The sequence below is a fragment of the Cotesia typhae genome, unplaced genomic scaffold (genome assembly GCF_013202065.1).
Source record: "Cotesia typhae breed Kobodo isofemale line unplaced genomic scaffold, CoteBio_Ctyphae contig_22, whole genome shotgun sequence".
Taxonomy (NCBI): Eukaryota; Metazoa; Arthropoda; class Insecta; order Hymenoptera; family Braconidae; genus Cotesia; species Cotesia typhae.
Genome location: NW_027423728.1, coordinates 6,153,525 through 6,170,448, shown reverse-complemented (window position 1 = coordinate 6,170,448; position 16,924 = coordinate 6,153,525). Strand labels below are relative to the sequence as shown.

General features: G+C 29.2%; 1 protein-coding gene across 2 annotated transcripts in view; it reads left to right on the top strand.

Annotated features, from left to right (window-relative positions):
* Positions 1-2,118: 2,118 nt before the first annotated feature.
* Positions 2,119-16,924, top strand: part of LOC141538482 (protein Tob1) — a 35,762-nt gene continuing 20,956 nt past the window's right edge. The window contains exon 1 of one of the 2 annotated variants that reach the window (XM_074259979.1): positions 2,119-2,262. The gene's annotated coding sequence lies outside the window, so the exon portion shown is untranslated. Of the gene's footprint in view, positions 2,263-13,820; positions 14,027-16,924 lie in introns of those variants that run through there. The other variant, XM_074259978.1, reaches the window with a different exon arrangement.

The window sequence follows — 16,924 nt, the reverse complement described above, 5'->3', positions numbered from 1 at the left end:
CCGTGGGAATGTGAGCTTCTTCACTCAACTGAATCAATAAATTATAACTGAGAAGATGAAATTAAAAAATTATTAGTTTTATATAGAGCAAAAGAATCAAAAAATTTCGACAGAAGAAAAATGTTACGGAAATAAAATAATAATTATAAATATTTGTTTACTTCCTCTGTTGGGACGTTTGATTATTAACGAGCCTAAATAATATAATTGCCGGAGAAGATAGCCGTAGATTGGAGTGATCTAATCAGTAACCGGGAACAATTTAATCCCACTATCAATATAAATAAATAAAAAAACAACTTCTAGATAATACTGGAAATAATTAGTCCGATTATAAATTATTAAGAGCAGAGTAGAGCTGGACTGGAGTCTGAAAGCCCAAAGGCATCGCGCGTGAGATTATGTCAGCGGAAAATAACCTTGGACCGTTCCGTCAATTACCGCACGCAGCCGGAATAACGAATCACACAGATAGAAGTTTATGTTATGTTACTATCCAGCCAATAAGTCATCCATGTCATTGCTATAGTAGTATAGTGCCTTGACCCGGTAATATAATTCTTGTCGATACAACAAACTGACTAACCGGTTGGCATGTTCGCGATCTCGTTCGCCACCAGATCAAAGGCCATTAGGTTCATGAATAACCAATTTATCTACACCGTGTTGAATAAAATTTCATTCTTATTTCTATATTATGTCTTTCGGAGTTTGACAAGCTAAAAAAAAAAAAAAAATAGAATCTAGAATTTTTCCAATCAATGTTCTGCACTTTCTGCCATGTAATGATAAAAATTTTATAAGTATTATTTTTGGAAATTGAAGAGTTGTTTTGAAATTATTTTACTAATAGAAATTGTTTGGAAGGAAACAACCCCATTGATCTAAAAGCAATATCAAAATTTATCCAGAAAAAAAACATGAATTTTTTGAGCCAAGATGATAAGTTCTTGAGTCAAGAGGAAAAATTCTTAAGTCGAGAAAATTTTCTTGGCTTAAGAATTTCTCTTCTTGCTTCAAGAAATTCATTTTCTTCAAAATGGTGTTCTTGGTTCAAGATTCTTGCTCTTGAGTCAAGTTAAATTTTTTATCAGTGTACAATTTTGAGTTTTAAATAGAAAATATCAGTAAATATATCCTTCTATAGAAATCTATGTACCAAGTATAAGAAGAATTATTTTAATTAAAAAATTTTATAATTGCATATATTTATCAAAGGTATTCTCGATTTCCTCTAAATATTTAAATTTTCAAATTTTTTTTTTGATTCTCTTAATTGCCATTAAAATATATTGAACATTAAAAATGTTTTTCTATTCTATAATATAATTTTATGATAAAATAATTTTTTGAATCAATCCACAACTTTCTGAGAAAAAAAAAAAAAAAAAAAAAAAAAAAGACATTTTCCCACAAAAAAATGTTTCTCATAAAAAGCCCTTCTACATAATAAAACATTCGCCACAAAAACTAAAAACTGTGGAGTAGAATTACATCCGTAATAATAATACCCGACTCAGCAAGTGAATTCTAAAAAAAAATCAGTGCAAGCTCGGTTAAAAAAGTAACGTTAAAATACCCCAGGGATTGACTTCCGTGTCCTAGTGTCGCTAATGACCCTCAATGTCCTCCCCAGAAACCCTTTGAATATCCTTGGTCCTTTATCTACAGGTTACGTCATATCTCAGAGCCCCTGATGGCCTCACGCATTGACCCCTCTCTTGATCTCCGTACAACTGGATCCTAAGCAACCCTCATCCCTCATTCTTCATCTATGTAGCCCCTTCCTCGGGGTTCCAGCCCCCACCCAGCCCTTAACGGGCTACCCTTTGCCCCTCCGCTGGTCCACTATCTCGGGCGTACCATCCGGGAGCTTCAGTTTCTCCTGGTACACCGAACTAAGTACAACTATTTCTCATTTCACTTCGCGACGTATCTACACGCGTTTGCTTGTTTACAATTGCATTACACATAAACAAATACATATATTAAATATTAGATATTAAATACCCACATACCTGACATAACATAATTATAATTATACTTGATATTAAAATTAACATAATCGTCGCCCCAATTACCAACCTCCTCAAATATATTTTTGTGCTCTGATTATTTATATTTATTTATAAAAAATCTAACGAGTGATTGACGAGTTTTGTCTTGGACTGTTATTTTCTCCAGTGAAGATTTTCTCACGTGCCACCTGATAAAGTTATTTGTTCGCTGGAAAGGTGATTACTTAGCTCCGAGGAACTTTAAGTGAGTAATTTTTTATTTTTATTGTTCCTATGTGTCGGTAGTAGTTTTTTATTCATTTACTTGACATATTTAATTTATGTATAATGTGTGTTCGAGTTGATAAAAAAAATAAATTTTTGTTGGGGGTATTTTGTAATTGCCCTAGATGCCGGGTAGCTTACCAATAGACCAATCTCAGCTGGCTAAATTTAGATACAAGCCAATAGAGATTAAACTACTACATCCAAATAATCTATTTGATGATAGATCGCACATGTATCGGCTGTTAGCTTGATTTGTAAGGAGAATAAATTCCAGTAGATGAGACAATTGTTATTAGGGCTGTGAAAAATTTACGATTTATTGTACGAATTATCATCTGCTGCATTAATTAAAAATTAACTTGATTGGTGAGAAAGATTTTTGAATTCAAAATGATTTTCTTTTTTCAAGAAGTTTTCTCTTAAATCAAAAATCATTTTGTTTTTCACTGTAAGTATAAGTTTAAGTTTCACAGAAAAAGAAAAATTTACTTGAAAGAAGAAAATTTTTGTAACAATTTTTTTCAAGCAAGAAAAAATATTCTTGAAACAAAAAAATTGACTAAATATTTCCTTGAGTCAAAAAAATTATTTTTATAAATAAGATCTTTTTTATGTTGTAGTACAGAAAATTTTTTAAGTCTAATACGTATAATTGTAATTTATAAATTTTCTTACTAGTAATTCATTTTTATTTGCTAGTAAGTTGTAATTTTTTTAAGTAAAATTTTTTGAAGAACTTTTCTTAAAATTCTTAGTGTAAATAATAAATTATTTCCATGAAAAAAAAAAAAGCCAGTTGTTTGATTTACATCTTAAGGAACAGGTGTATTATGAAATGATGATATGAAATTAATTAATCGATTATTATCTAAATTGAGTTCATGCTTCAATGTCGTCTGGCAGACTAATTATAGTCGCAGACTGAGACGGATGGAGGATGATATAATTGATTTTTGGAGAGCCGGTGGCTTGAATTTGGGCAATCACGTGGACGTTCGAGTGAAAATGAAAAACAGTTCTAGTAGTATTAGTATTAGTATTTTATCGTATCTATGCTATATATTTATATTTGTAGTAGTAAAAGTAGTAGTAGGAGTAGTAGCAATAGTACTAGTAGTATGTTGTGGTAGATGAAACAGAGAAAATAGAAGGGGATAGGTAACCAATACCCGAAAATATATTGTTGTAGAACAGCAGTGTTGTACTATCTTATTACAAGAAAATGAAACTGATTAAAACCATTCAATTGATTATTATTTATCAATTTCTATTGTTTTTATTTCACAGCTTTTTATCTATTTCGCTATTGCGTAACTTTGTTTTATAGATATTTGTTTATTTACCAGGGAGATTTCAATGAATATTTATTAGCTTTGATTGAATTGGGAGATAACATTTTGAATGTAATTTTTTTTAGAGAGAATTGAAAAAAAAATTGAAGTGAATTTTAATAGAATAGCAATAAAATTATTATTATTCTTATTAAATTTTATAGAAGTCATAGTTCAATTTATTTTTATGAAATTAAAATTAAAATATTAAAAATATTTTTCGAAATTTCATTTAAAATATTACCGGGAAAAAATTCAAATTTTGATCATCAATTTTTAAAGAAATCTTTTTAAATTCTTCATAATTAATTATCTAAATAATATCTATTGAAGTTTTCAATAGAAAATTTCTTAAAGTCAAAACACAAAACATTTTACAATATTTTGAAATTCAAACTCTCCAAAAAAATAAAAAATAATAATACTTGACTTAGAAAATCTAAAATAATTTCCCGAATTTTCTTGTCATGTCCTCGAAAATCTAATACATAAAAAACAAATTAAGAAACCCGACGACCGTCCTTCTAATCCAACAACGTAATTAATTTTAACTCCTTGCATAAAACACAGAAAGGCTTCACTCTACATCATAATTTATAATACTGTTGCTTTACAATAACTTACCAGTTTTTAACTTTCGTATTATTTTTTTTGTAAACTCCTAAACATTTAAAAATTTTAAGTTTAAAAAATAACATTGAATTAATAATAATAATAAATAATAAAATCATAAATCATAATAAAAATCAAGGCAAAGTTGATCTAAAGTAAACAATTCATAAAAAATAACAAAATGATCTAATATAAATTAATGTGTGGCGCCACTATCGCCCGGGCGGGTCCACTAGGTCACGGGTCGATTTCGCTGTTACGTTCCAATTCACGCTTGATATTGATCTAAAGGTTTTATAAAATAGGAAACGTGTTATAATTACCGAAGCACTGCTTGATCATAAAATTACTAATTTTTCAGCTATTTTTGTAGCACCTATTTATTTTTTTCGTATTGTTGTTGTTTATTTACAAAGATAAATTTATTTGTTTATTTATGAGTAATACAAGTAACGCATGAATAATGTCACTTGATACTAAATTAACTTCAAATTTATTTCAACAAAGTTGAGATGTTTTTAGAGCAAAAAAACCGGCCGAAAAAATATCTACAAAATTTGCTAAGATCTTTAACAGATACGAAACATTTTAACTGATGAATGTTTACACTAATTTTAATTATACTAAAAAAAATAGTTAAGAGATTGTAATTTACAAACACTTTCACTGATTTTAAAACCAGACATTACATTATATTTGCTTACAAAATGCAATGACAAGTAAAGCATTAATTAATAAATAAATAAAAAAAAAAAAAAAAAAAAACCAATTAGTTTTATCTTACATAAATTATTTCAACCGTTGAATTAGATATCCGTGTCTAATAGATTTTTTTTTTGTGTCTAGTAATTACGAGTAATGACATTTAGAAAAAAAAAAATAAATCTGTATGGAGTTCTTGAGTTATTTTTATCGTTTTTTATTCTGAAATGATACGACTTTGCGCTAATGAGTCAATGTAAGAGTTATTAGGGAATTTTAATTCTAATTTAATAATTTTTCGATAATTTAAAAGTATTGAGTGTTATTATATTGATAAAATTTTTCAAGTTCAATCCTTACGATTTTTTTTTTTTAAATAAATTAAATAATATTCTATTTTTATGACTAAGGTTTTGAATAAAAAATGAATGACTATATTTTGAGTTTTTATTCAAAAATTTGATAAAAAGTTAAATTTTATAAAAATAGACATTTATTTTTTACAAGAAAAATAACGTGTGACAAAATATGAAGTAAAAAAATGAATATACATTGTATTTTATGTACTTTTCTTTTCCGATACACTTGATACGAGAACTTTGACCCATAGAAAACATAAAGCCTCGCTCGGGGTCGTATATTTATTAGATGACGTTTTAGCATCGATCAAATAGAGCAAACATTAAAAAAAACTTTTGCATTTTTTCAATTGTTAAAGTATTACGTTTGCATTCGTGTAGTACGGCGTTTTCGTAAGTGGATCTGTCAAGACATTAACTCAATACCAATTGTTTAAATGAAATTCATTTTTAGGTTGCAAATTAATTTGATTAAAGAGAAAAAATTTTAAACCAATAAAATCGTGACAGAAATTTATTTATTTTCAAGAAATTATTGTGAGCTTAAAAATAATGAAAAAAAATTTAATTGTCTTTACAAAATAAAATTATAAAAAAAAACTCATTGTGCAGTAGAATTAAAAAAAATCAAAAACTTGAACTCGAGACTTTTACTATAAAAAATAAATATTGTTTGCTAAAAATGAATGTACGTTAAAAATTTCCCAAGGTTTATAAATAAATTTAAAATCCAATCAGTAGAAACAAAAAGTTTAAAAATAACAGATGGTGTAAGCAAATATAATGGAAAATAACTTTGAGTAAAATATTAATTATTTGTGAGATTTAAATTTAAAATATCGATTGAGAGGAATTAGTGTAATATTTTATTAGTAAATAGTTACAGTCAAACACTTACTAACTGAACTATATTTATGTATACAAACATATTATATTATACCTATACGTATAGAGGTATTTAAAATGTCGAAGAAGCGTCTTAGTCTCTATTTATAAATGTGGGTCGGCTGCAAGATTCAGTCATTTCGTCATCGCAGACATCGTGAATGTTAAGAGTTTAAACTGATGCATATCTACATAATAATAATAATAATAATAATAATAATAATAATAATAATAATAATAATAATAATAATAATAATAATAATAATAATAATAATAATAATAATAATAATAATAATAATAATAATAATAATAATAATAATAATAATAATAATAATAATAATAATAATAATAATAATAATAATAATAATAATAATAATAATAATAATAATAATAATAATAATAATAATAATAATAATAATAATAATAATAATAATAATAATAATAATAATAATAATAATAATAATAATAATAATAATAATAATAATAATAATAATAATAATAATAATAATAATAATAATAATAATAATAATAATAATAATAATAATAATAATAATAATAATAATAATAATAATAATAATAATAATAATAATAATAATAATAATAATAATAATAATAATAATAATAATAATAATAATAATAATAATAATAATAATAATAATAATAATAATAATAATAATAATAATAATAATAATAATAATAATAATAATAATAATAATAATAATAATAATAATAATAATAATAATAATAATAATAATAATAATAATAATAATAATAATAATAATAATAATAATAATAATAACTCAAACACCATACACGCCCCGAATTCGGCGCATTGCTGCTGAACTTCGGTGGCGTCATCACACACTGAACAAGAGTACTCTTCATGTCATCAAGGAAGAGTGTCTTAATAAATTGCGGGCTCTAGTGGCTGCTAAAAAGTCATTAGAGAAAAGGCTGAAGCGGTTGGTCGACAACTCGTTGTTTCGATCCAGCCCTTCACGGTTTCTGACACCAAAGACCGATGTTACCGGGAATTATCCAACACCTGAGCGGGTGGAAGCTTTTTGGACTGAGTTGTATGGAGATCAACCAAACGTGAACGCCAACACTCCAGCTCTGCACGACTTCAAAGTATTCTGTCGGGAACACCGTCGACAGAATGCTGATGAAGAGAGCCCTGCAGTCAGTGTGGATGAAGTTCGTTCAGCTCTAAATGGCAGCAAAAATTGGGCTGCCCCGGGACCAGACGGCATTAATGTCTTTTGGTGGAAGAAGTTTACTTCTACCCACCTCCATCTGGCCCGCATATTTACATCATACATTAGAGCTGACGATCCGATTCCGGACTGGCTTGTAGAAGGGCGAACCGTACTGATACCTAAAAAAGGTGACTTGTCTGACCCTAAGAATTTCAGGCCTATCACCTGCTTGAATGCGGTTTATAAAATTTTTACAAAAATTTTAAATAACCGTATCTTGCAGCAGATAGAGCCTGTATGGCAACAGATATATGAACAACGTGGCACTAAAGAGGCCTGTCAGGTTGCAAGGAGAACCTGATAGTGGATCGATGCGTCTTACAAGATGCGATCTACTATCAACGCAACCTGTCAATGGCTTGATTGACTATCGCAAGGCATTTGACTCAACTCCACATGAGTTGATTTTATATCTACTCAAATGCCTGGGAGTCAATCCCGAAATAGTGGAATGTATTCGGCGTACAATGCAGCTCTGGCGAACGCGATTTCACATTGGAAGTGGAAACGCATTGCACGTAACCGGAGTTGTAGAGTACAAACGAGGGGTCTTCCAAGGCGATTCCTTGAGCCCTCTGCTGTTTTGCATTTCACTGCTGCCTATATCTGTTGTTCTCCGTAAAACTCATGGGTACTCTGTGGGGCCTCCGGGTGATCGAAACTATTCGATTACCCATCTGCTTTACATGGATGATCTGAAGTTGTATAGCGCTGATAAAGATCATCTACAAGCGGCCCTCAACATCGTAGCAGAGTACACACGAGATGTCGGAATGTCTTTTGGGTTGGACAAGTGTGCGGTCGTACATCTGGCGAGGGTAAGTGCTCTGATACTGGTGATGATGTCGAATTAGTGGATGGGAGCGTCTTAAGCCAATTAGACGCCGGGGAGTTGTATAGATATCTAGGAATGGAAGAGCACCGCATGCATGCGGTCTCTGAAGTCCGAACAACTCTCCAGAGCGAGTATGTTAGGAGACTCCGGAAAATTTGGTCCTCCGAACTTTCCGGCAAAAAGAAAGTCTCAGCTACTAACATGCTCGCTGTCCCAGTCTTACTATACTCTTTCAGTGTCCTGAAATGGACCCGAAAGGATTTACGAGATCTCGACATCAAAACCCGTAAGATCATTAATATGAATCGGAGCATGCACCCCAATTCATCAGTCGCCAGATTATACCTCTCCCGGTCCATCGGTGGGAGAGGTTTGCAGAGTTTGGAGCGGCTTCACGACCGTTTGGTCCTGGGTTTAACTCACGAAGTTGTCAATTTCACTGCAGACGAGGATGACTTTCTTATGCAAATTGTACATAAACATGAAAATGCGCATAAGGGGTCATTCTTGTATAAGGCAGCAATATATGCGGCAAGAACCCTTGGTCTTGGAGAAATAAACGCTCTTATGGAACTCCGAAAGGAGGAATTTAAGAGCGTCATCAGGAACGCCGAGGAAAAACTACTCCTTGGCGAACTGATGGACAAGTCCATGCACAGCGTGTTCTTTAAACACGTGCGTGATCATGGCTTGTCCATCCAGCTGACGTTTTCCTTCTTAAAGTCAGCGGGCCTGATGTCCGAGACTGAAGGGTTCATATTTGCCTGCCAAGATGGTGTCATTAACACTCTTGAGTACCGTAGCAAGGTGCTCCAGGTGCAGCTTCCGGACACGTCCTGTAGGAGGTGTAGACAACATCCGGAGACGCTTATGCACCTTTTGTCGGCATGTCCAGTGCTGGCGAGAGGTGCATATATCCAGCGTCACAATGCTGCCCTGAGAGTACTGTACTACTATCTTCGTCATTGCTACGGTATTGACGTGACACCAGTGCTGCCTTATTTGCCAGGAGATATTCCCCAGGTTGTTGAGAATGACAGTTGCAAAATTTATTGGAACATGCCATTTGCAACAACCCGGCGGATAGATCACAACAAACCTGATATTGTGCTCTTCGACAAGGCCACTCGTGACATTTATGTCATTGAGTTCTCGGCCCCGGCTGAATACAACATCTCAGCCAAAGAAGAGCACAAAAGACAAATATATCAGGATCTCCTGTTTGAAATTGGCAAACTTTACCCAGGTTACCGTGTCAAGCTTGTCGTCCTGATTGTTGGCGTCCTAGGAGGGATGAAACAGTCTTTTGTATCCTCACTTGCCAAAGTTCCAGCTTGCTCATCAAAAGCTGAGTTCTTGGCAGTTAGGATGCAGAAGGCTGTTTTACTTGGTTCTCTCCGTCTCTTAAGGGAAATGACTTTGGCCTGCTGTGATCACTAACCGCCTTGTTGTGCGGAGTGGTCCAGCAGTAACGGATGGAGCTCAGGCTGGGCCCTCGGAGAATCGGACTCCGGGGATAACCCCCCTGAGCATTTAATAACAAAATAATAATAATAATAATAATAATAATGTAACAACTAACTAAAACTAATAACTCCTCTTCACTTGTGTATTGTTATTAGTGTTTGCATTAGATATAGAGACCTCGAAACAAAATTAAATGAGCATTTAATGATAGTTGTCAAGGAGGTTAAATGTTTAACGCTTAATGCTTAATGCTCAAATAATAAATAAAATGTGTGAATGCTCGAGCATCAATTTGGGCTGGGATCAGATGTTTGGTAAAATAAAAGAGATATGAGATGAGATAATTTGGGTAATAATAGACTGGATTCAGCAGAAGTGGAGTGAGTTTTAAATCTTAAGTTATCCCGATTCTTGACCCAACGCGGATGTTTTTAGTTGGCTGAACGCATTAGGAATGCGTGTGACATTTGAGGGGTGTCTTAAATTAAAACCAGCGGTGAAGATGAGCTGGCACTTATTGCAACTTACGTCTATATACATATATACTTTATACTACCTATTGCCTCATACTGTTTTGGCAACCGAGGAGTGTCGCAGTGGTGTCATTATGTCCCCGGGACATTCCCGACTCCTTTTTTTGGGCAATTAACGGCAATAACTGTAATTATATCGTGGACAAGAAACTCACTCAATTACGAAGGATTAATTTTAAAGGAAGTTGATTTTTTCTTTATTTTGATAGTTTTAAATCTTCAAATCTATTTAATGATTTCCTGCAGTCGGTAATTGTTTGTGATGCATAATCTTCGACCAATTTGCTTACAATAACATTTTATATTTTTGTCTCTCAAAATACTGGATAAGTAAAAAAAGTACGACAAAATTTCTCTGATAAAATTCTAATTTAACACACTCAAGTTTTTCAAACCCTACAACTCCAAAAGCAAGCACATGTACGACACATGGCCATCTGGCGGCGGCCTCGCGAGCTAAAAATTTCAAAAAATAGAATTTCTCTCTACCTAGACAACAACTCTTTTAAGAGAAGGAATTCTTGAATCAAGGCATAAGTTTCTCTTGAAAATAATTTTGTTCTCACATCAACTAGATTTTTTTTTTCTGATGCACTAGCATTCGAAAATAACAATATAAATATTTTTTTTTTATTAAACAGTTAACGGTATGTTAATTTAAATAATTAAAAATAACAGAAATTAGCGATTAAGTGATTTACGCCAGTGAATATTTTTAAATATTTTACTAGTGTTATTTTTTTAACTGACATACTTAAATATTTAAATGACACGTAATACATAAAAACAAATACTATATATTTATACGCATCATATAAATAGACATATTACTCTAGAAAAAAGTTTCTGGGTCTTTAAATGAAAAATTGAATTTTTAAACTCAAAAAAAATTTTTTAGTATTTTTAGTTTCGTAATCATAACATCAGTGTAACGAATTCCTGAGATATTTATAGCTAAATAACCAATTTATTGAATTTCAATTTTTAGATTTTTTATCAAATAAAAATTTTTCTGAAGAAAATTCTTTAAACGCAATAAAAAAATTGAAATTTTCCTTGACATTAAAACCGCACATTATACTCGATAATTTTATCTAAAAAAAAAAAAAAAACTAACATAATACGTAAAATGATAAAAGCAAAAACAGACAATACGTCGTAACAATTTAATCTCCCATAAAAAGTTTTTTATACTGAAGGTAAATAAAAACGTTAAATAAAAATGAAAATTTAATATTACAAATAGAAAAGTCATGGTGAGTTTATTATACGACAAAATAACTCGTAAATAATAGCGTTGATAAGCTTTACTTGAGCGATTATATACCTTACGTTTAATAACCTACGTGTTTTTCCTTCAAGGTTAATTTTGTACAGTGTCGCTAGAATTCGCAGCGCTTATATATATATATATATATATATATATATATATATATATATATATATATATATATATATATATATATATGTGTGTGTGTGTGTATATATATATACAATCTCGTACATTATAAAAGTGTAAATAGGAACAATAAAATGTTCGCATTTGTCACTACGGTCTTTGACGAACATTAAAAATTATAACGATTGATAATGTGTATTGCTTTTATCATATGATAGATGATCATAAATGCATTTAATCTATCTACACAATATTTCAAATGTTTCGTTTATAAACTCCGCGTGTATTTGGCAGCGTTTACTTCCTGTCTCTTACATTAATTCTCATACATATCATGCACGCAAATGTCTATAATATTTGATATAGTCACTGCCAATATACGTGCTTTTTTTAGGCATATATTAACAGTTTCTATTTACTATTGATTAGGTTTGGGTCAAGTTCTCTTATTAACTTGCTAAAAAAAAATGAATAGAACGTGCCTATCAGCTGCCAGGAGAATCACAAAAAATTTAATCACTGTACAGTAACAGGTATATAAAAACAGGTATTGTTTTATCGCTGACGATAAGAATTAACGTCACGGTTTCCAATGAGAATTTATCGATTATTAAATTTATCATGAACGCTAGACCGAGTTGAATTTTTCATTTTTTCACTTTCGATTTATTGACTAATAAATAGACTGACCAAACAATTGCTGAATGTTGGTTATTTAAAAAAAAAAAAAAATTAATTAATTAATTGTTCACATAACAATTAAGATTTTATTATTATTTTTAAGTCATGAAAAAAATTTTTTTTATTAAAAAATTCATTTTTATTCAAAATTTTGTTTGTAAAATTTAATTATATTTTTTTAAAAATAAAAAAAAATTAATGCAACTGGAGAAAAATAATCTAAATTTAGGTACAAAGCATTAGATTGCAACGCAGAAGTCCAGGGTTCGTTTCCCACCTCAGACAAATTAATAATTTTTTTTCTTCTCAAATCTATTAATTTATTTTCCGATTTACTTTTGAAGGTTAATTTTAATAGTATAGAAAAAAAATAAATTAAACAATTAAAAGAAAATTTTCTCATCCAATACTGAAAACATTATGTCAGCATTCAAGATATGTTTGCACAATAATTCAAATGAAATAAAAATAAACACTTAATCGATTGTCCGTAAGCCGGCGAGTCGTCTGTTAAAAGTTTTCTGATAATAATTATTAAGTTGTTGCTAACATAATCATGCGGCTCTCTTGACCCACTAATAATCATCGACGTGAGACCTTGGATTCGTTGGACCCACGCTTCTTTGATCAGATGCATACAATGTAATATTAATAATAATAATAACAATATACTAGGAGAATATAATACCTGAAGCCATTTTGCCATGCGATTTTTTAGTATAATACCAGAAGGTCAATCGATTATGATACGGATTTACTTAATGACCTTTATTTACTTTTTCCGGTTTATGTATTATGTTTTATTTATTTATAATTTATTTCTTAATAATAATAATATTATTATTATTATTATTATTATCTATTTACTTTAATAAATAGGTCGATTAAATTTATCAGAATTAATTTATCTTTAATGCTGCGCTACCTGTTATGTTGAAGGAAAAATTTATTAGTTGTCTCTCTTTTTGTATCTTTTTTTTTTTTATCCCAATCAATAAGCGGAATTATTTTTTTATAGTAACTTTTCACTGTCACGTTAGTTAATAACAAGCATAATTTATTATAAATTTATATATTTATAAACTTATGTTGTAAGTTGTGACTTATAAGCATTCCAGAGTTCGCGTGAGTATAATGTCCGAGTACAAGTGTGAAGTGTAATGGAAAAATTTATTTACCGTATTACTTTAAGTGCTTCTTGTTAATGTACAGTATTTAAAATATTTATCTCTTGTATAGCAACCTAAATTTAATTTCAACATGTTTAGTGTTTAAAAGTTTCAGAAATATACAAATCTCGTTACAATTACCTACAATCATTTTATTCACTAAGCAATTTCAATCAATATTTATCTTCATTTTTCATTATAAGAATTTTAGAAAAAAAAAAAAAAAAAAAAAAAAACAACATTTTTCTGATTTTGTTTAAAATTATTTTATGTAATTAAAAACTCTTGTTAAATATTGATCGATTAAAATTGAGTATATGAATGTTTGCTAAATATTTTTCAAGTGTATAAAACGTCAATGAACTCTCGAAGAATTTTAAAAGCCCAAACAAATGGAGCTATTTTAGTTTACGAAAAAATCCCCCGGAAGTTGGTATCGCGGGCGTAGCTTGGATTAAGTCAATTTTAATCTTCCTTACAATCGCGAAGTAATTTACATACGAAGACAGGTACGAATAATATTTATTATTATTATTATTATTATTATTATTGTTATTCAAATCATTAATTAGTAATTAATATCATAAAAATTGAAGTAAATTTGAGTTGCAATTTATAAAAAAAATTTTATGCGTTCAGTGACCCTTCAAAAAATCCATTGTGAATAGTTTAAACTTGGAACTGCTAAATAAAACTATTCATTATAATAATAATCATACAGATTATATGTACAATAGATGTTAGATTGTCCTCGGAGAAAAAAGCCACATTACTCGGTACTCTTATTTTCATGATAATTTAATTTTTTTCTCAGAAATAACAATTCCATTGTAAGTCTTAAAAAAATATAGATATCGTATTCTTAAAAAAAATTTTTTTTTCAATCATTTTTTCATAATCATTAATCTAGGAACTATCTGTCTTTATCATTATTGTATTTATCAACGTGACGAAATATTTTATTTCTTCATATCAAAAACGTCATTGTCTTATTGACGAAAATAACAAAACAATTTAAATAAACTTCACATATTTATTTAAATAATACATAATATTTTTTATTTTTGATACCCTTTTTTTTTTAATTATAACAACAATAACACCAACAATATTAACAATAATAACAACAACAATAATATAGATTAAAAATCCAAAAAAAGTAATCAAATTATTGGAAACAATTTATGAAATTTATGAAAGCAATAATTTGAGAAAAAATTGGGAACAAGATTCAGTTTGCTTTCGATTGTTTCGGTAAAGTTTTGTAGACACGATAACTCTTGAAAAACAAATTTAATCAACCTAATTTTTTTTTATTATCAGTATATCACAAAGTGTAAGAACTCGACTAAACATCAGTACTTGTATCTTATTTAATTATTATTAGTTAATAAATTATTTGTATCTTTAGATAAATGTTAATCAAACATGAGTAAAAAATCTACAAAATCATGATTGTAATTATTTTTTTAAAAGTAATTAATAGTAAAATTAAGAATACTGTTGTACTAGAGGTTTAATTGGTTGGGTCTGCTACAATATTGGAAGCTCATATACATGGCAGATAGCTAGCAGTTAGCAGTTAGCAGTTAGGAGTTAGCAGTTGCGTATTACATAATGGCGCGTGGTATGAGCGAAGGCCTCGAGGTGACCGTGGCCGAGCGGCTGCCTCTTGCTGGTTGCATTGAGTCTAGTCCAGTTATATGTTGTCATATATATATATATATATATATATATATATATATATACAACACAGTATAGTGGATAAAATATAATCCGAGTATTACAGCTTACAGCCAGAGTACTCCTCTGCTCTACTCCAGTCGCATCAGTGGTATATGGCTTATACATACATACAACGTTAAATATCATATATAATAGTTGGAGTATGTTTGCATACTGCAGTTGACTGCTAAGTCAATTATCTTACATATACACATATGAAGTATGATAGTACTGATAAATTGTGGCAAACGTTTATTATCATTATTATTATTATTATTATTATTATTGTTTTTATTATTAAAATAATAATTGTTTTAATATTATAGCTTCTCAAGCCCTTTAATTTGGTGTTATCTTTATTGAAAATTTTAATTAAAAAATTTTAGAAACAGTTTTTTCAATTTTAGTGATTTTTTTCAATAAACTATAAAAGTTAAAATGTAAATTCACTACTAAGTATCAGAACTTTGAAAAAAATAGTGGGATTAAGATTTAGGTTTGATTTCTGGCTTAGTCCGATCTCAATATTTTTTAAAAGTTCTTCTTGTACTTTTTAGACAATTTACACTACATCTTTCGTTGATAATTTAACAAAAGCCAACAAATAGGCAAAAATTGTTGCTAAAACATTTTGATTAAAACTAGGAATACATTTACGTTAATAATTGTAGAAAATTAATTAATCTTTTGAAAAAATTTCTTATATGGCCTGATCTGTTCACAGGATTTTGCAAGTAATTGCACAAAATCAAATGAATCAATGATAGAGTATAAACATGAGTTGACATTAGTGATTTTATAAGAATAATAATAAATAAATACTAGAATTAAATTATTACGCACATTTAGGAGCAGAGAAAATTTTTTAAGTAAAAAAAAAAAATAGGCAATATGAACCAATGAAATCCAGTGTAGTCTTATTGTGAAAAGTAATAACATCCAGTAATACAAGTAATAGTTGTCAATAATAATAGTAGTAGTATAACTGAATGCATATCCGCCTTACTTATATTATGTTATGTGCATGTGTAATATGTAATATACAATAGAGTCGGATCAGACTCGTTTCGTTTCGTCATGAAATCGGAGCGTTCCGGCTTCACTATACGGAGGACCTTGACTACTGTGTTACAATATAGTAACACGCGTTTATTCTACAACCACGAACATGAGAAATAATTTATTAACTATTTTAATACATATATGAGTTAATATAGAGAGACAGAAAACAGGAACACGATTATTATGTTATGAATGAATGAAATTTTTTTTTTATCAACGAATTAATTTAATTAACAATATATTAACTAAAAAATTAATTTTTTATTTATTTATTTATTAATTTCCTTTTTTAACACCCAATAGCTAGAAGGCAAGCAACAGGGTCTCTAAATAAGTTCATACAAATTACGGAGCATAATTTAAAGTTAAGTGCGCTGTATCGGCAGTGTTTACAAAAGATAAACAATAAAATAAAAAAAAAAAAAAAAAAAGAAAAACAAAATACTGAAATTTTTACAGATTTAAAAATAAATATTAATTTAATAGTAATTAGAATACAAAAAAATTAAATAAAGATGTGAAGGATATATTGAAGGTGAGATTAATATTTTACTGGATTGAATATGAATATGATTATTAATTTATTATTATTGTTATTGTTTATTAAATTGAGAATTATC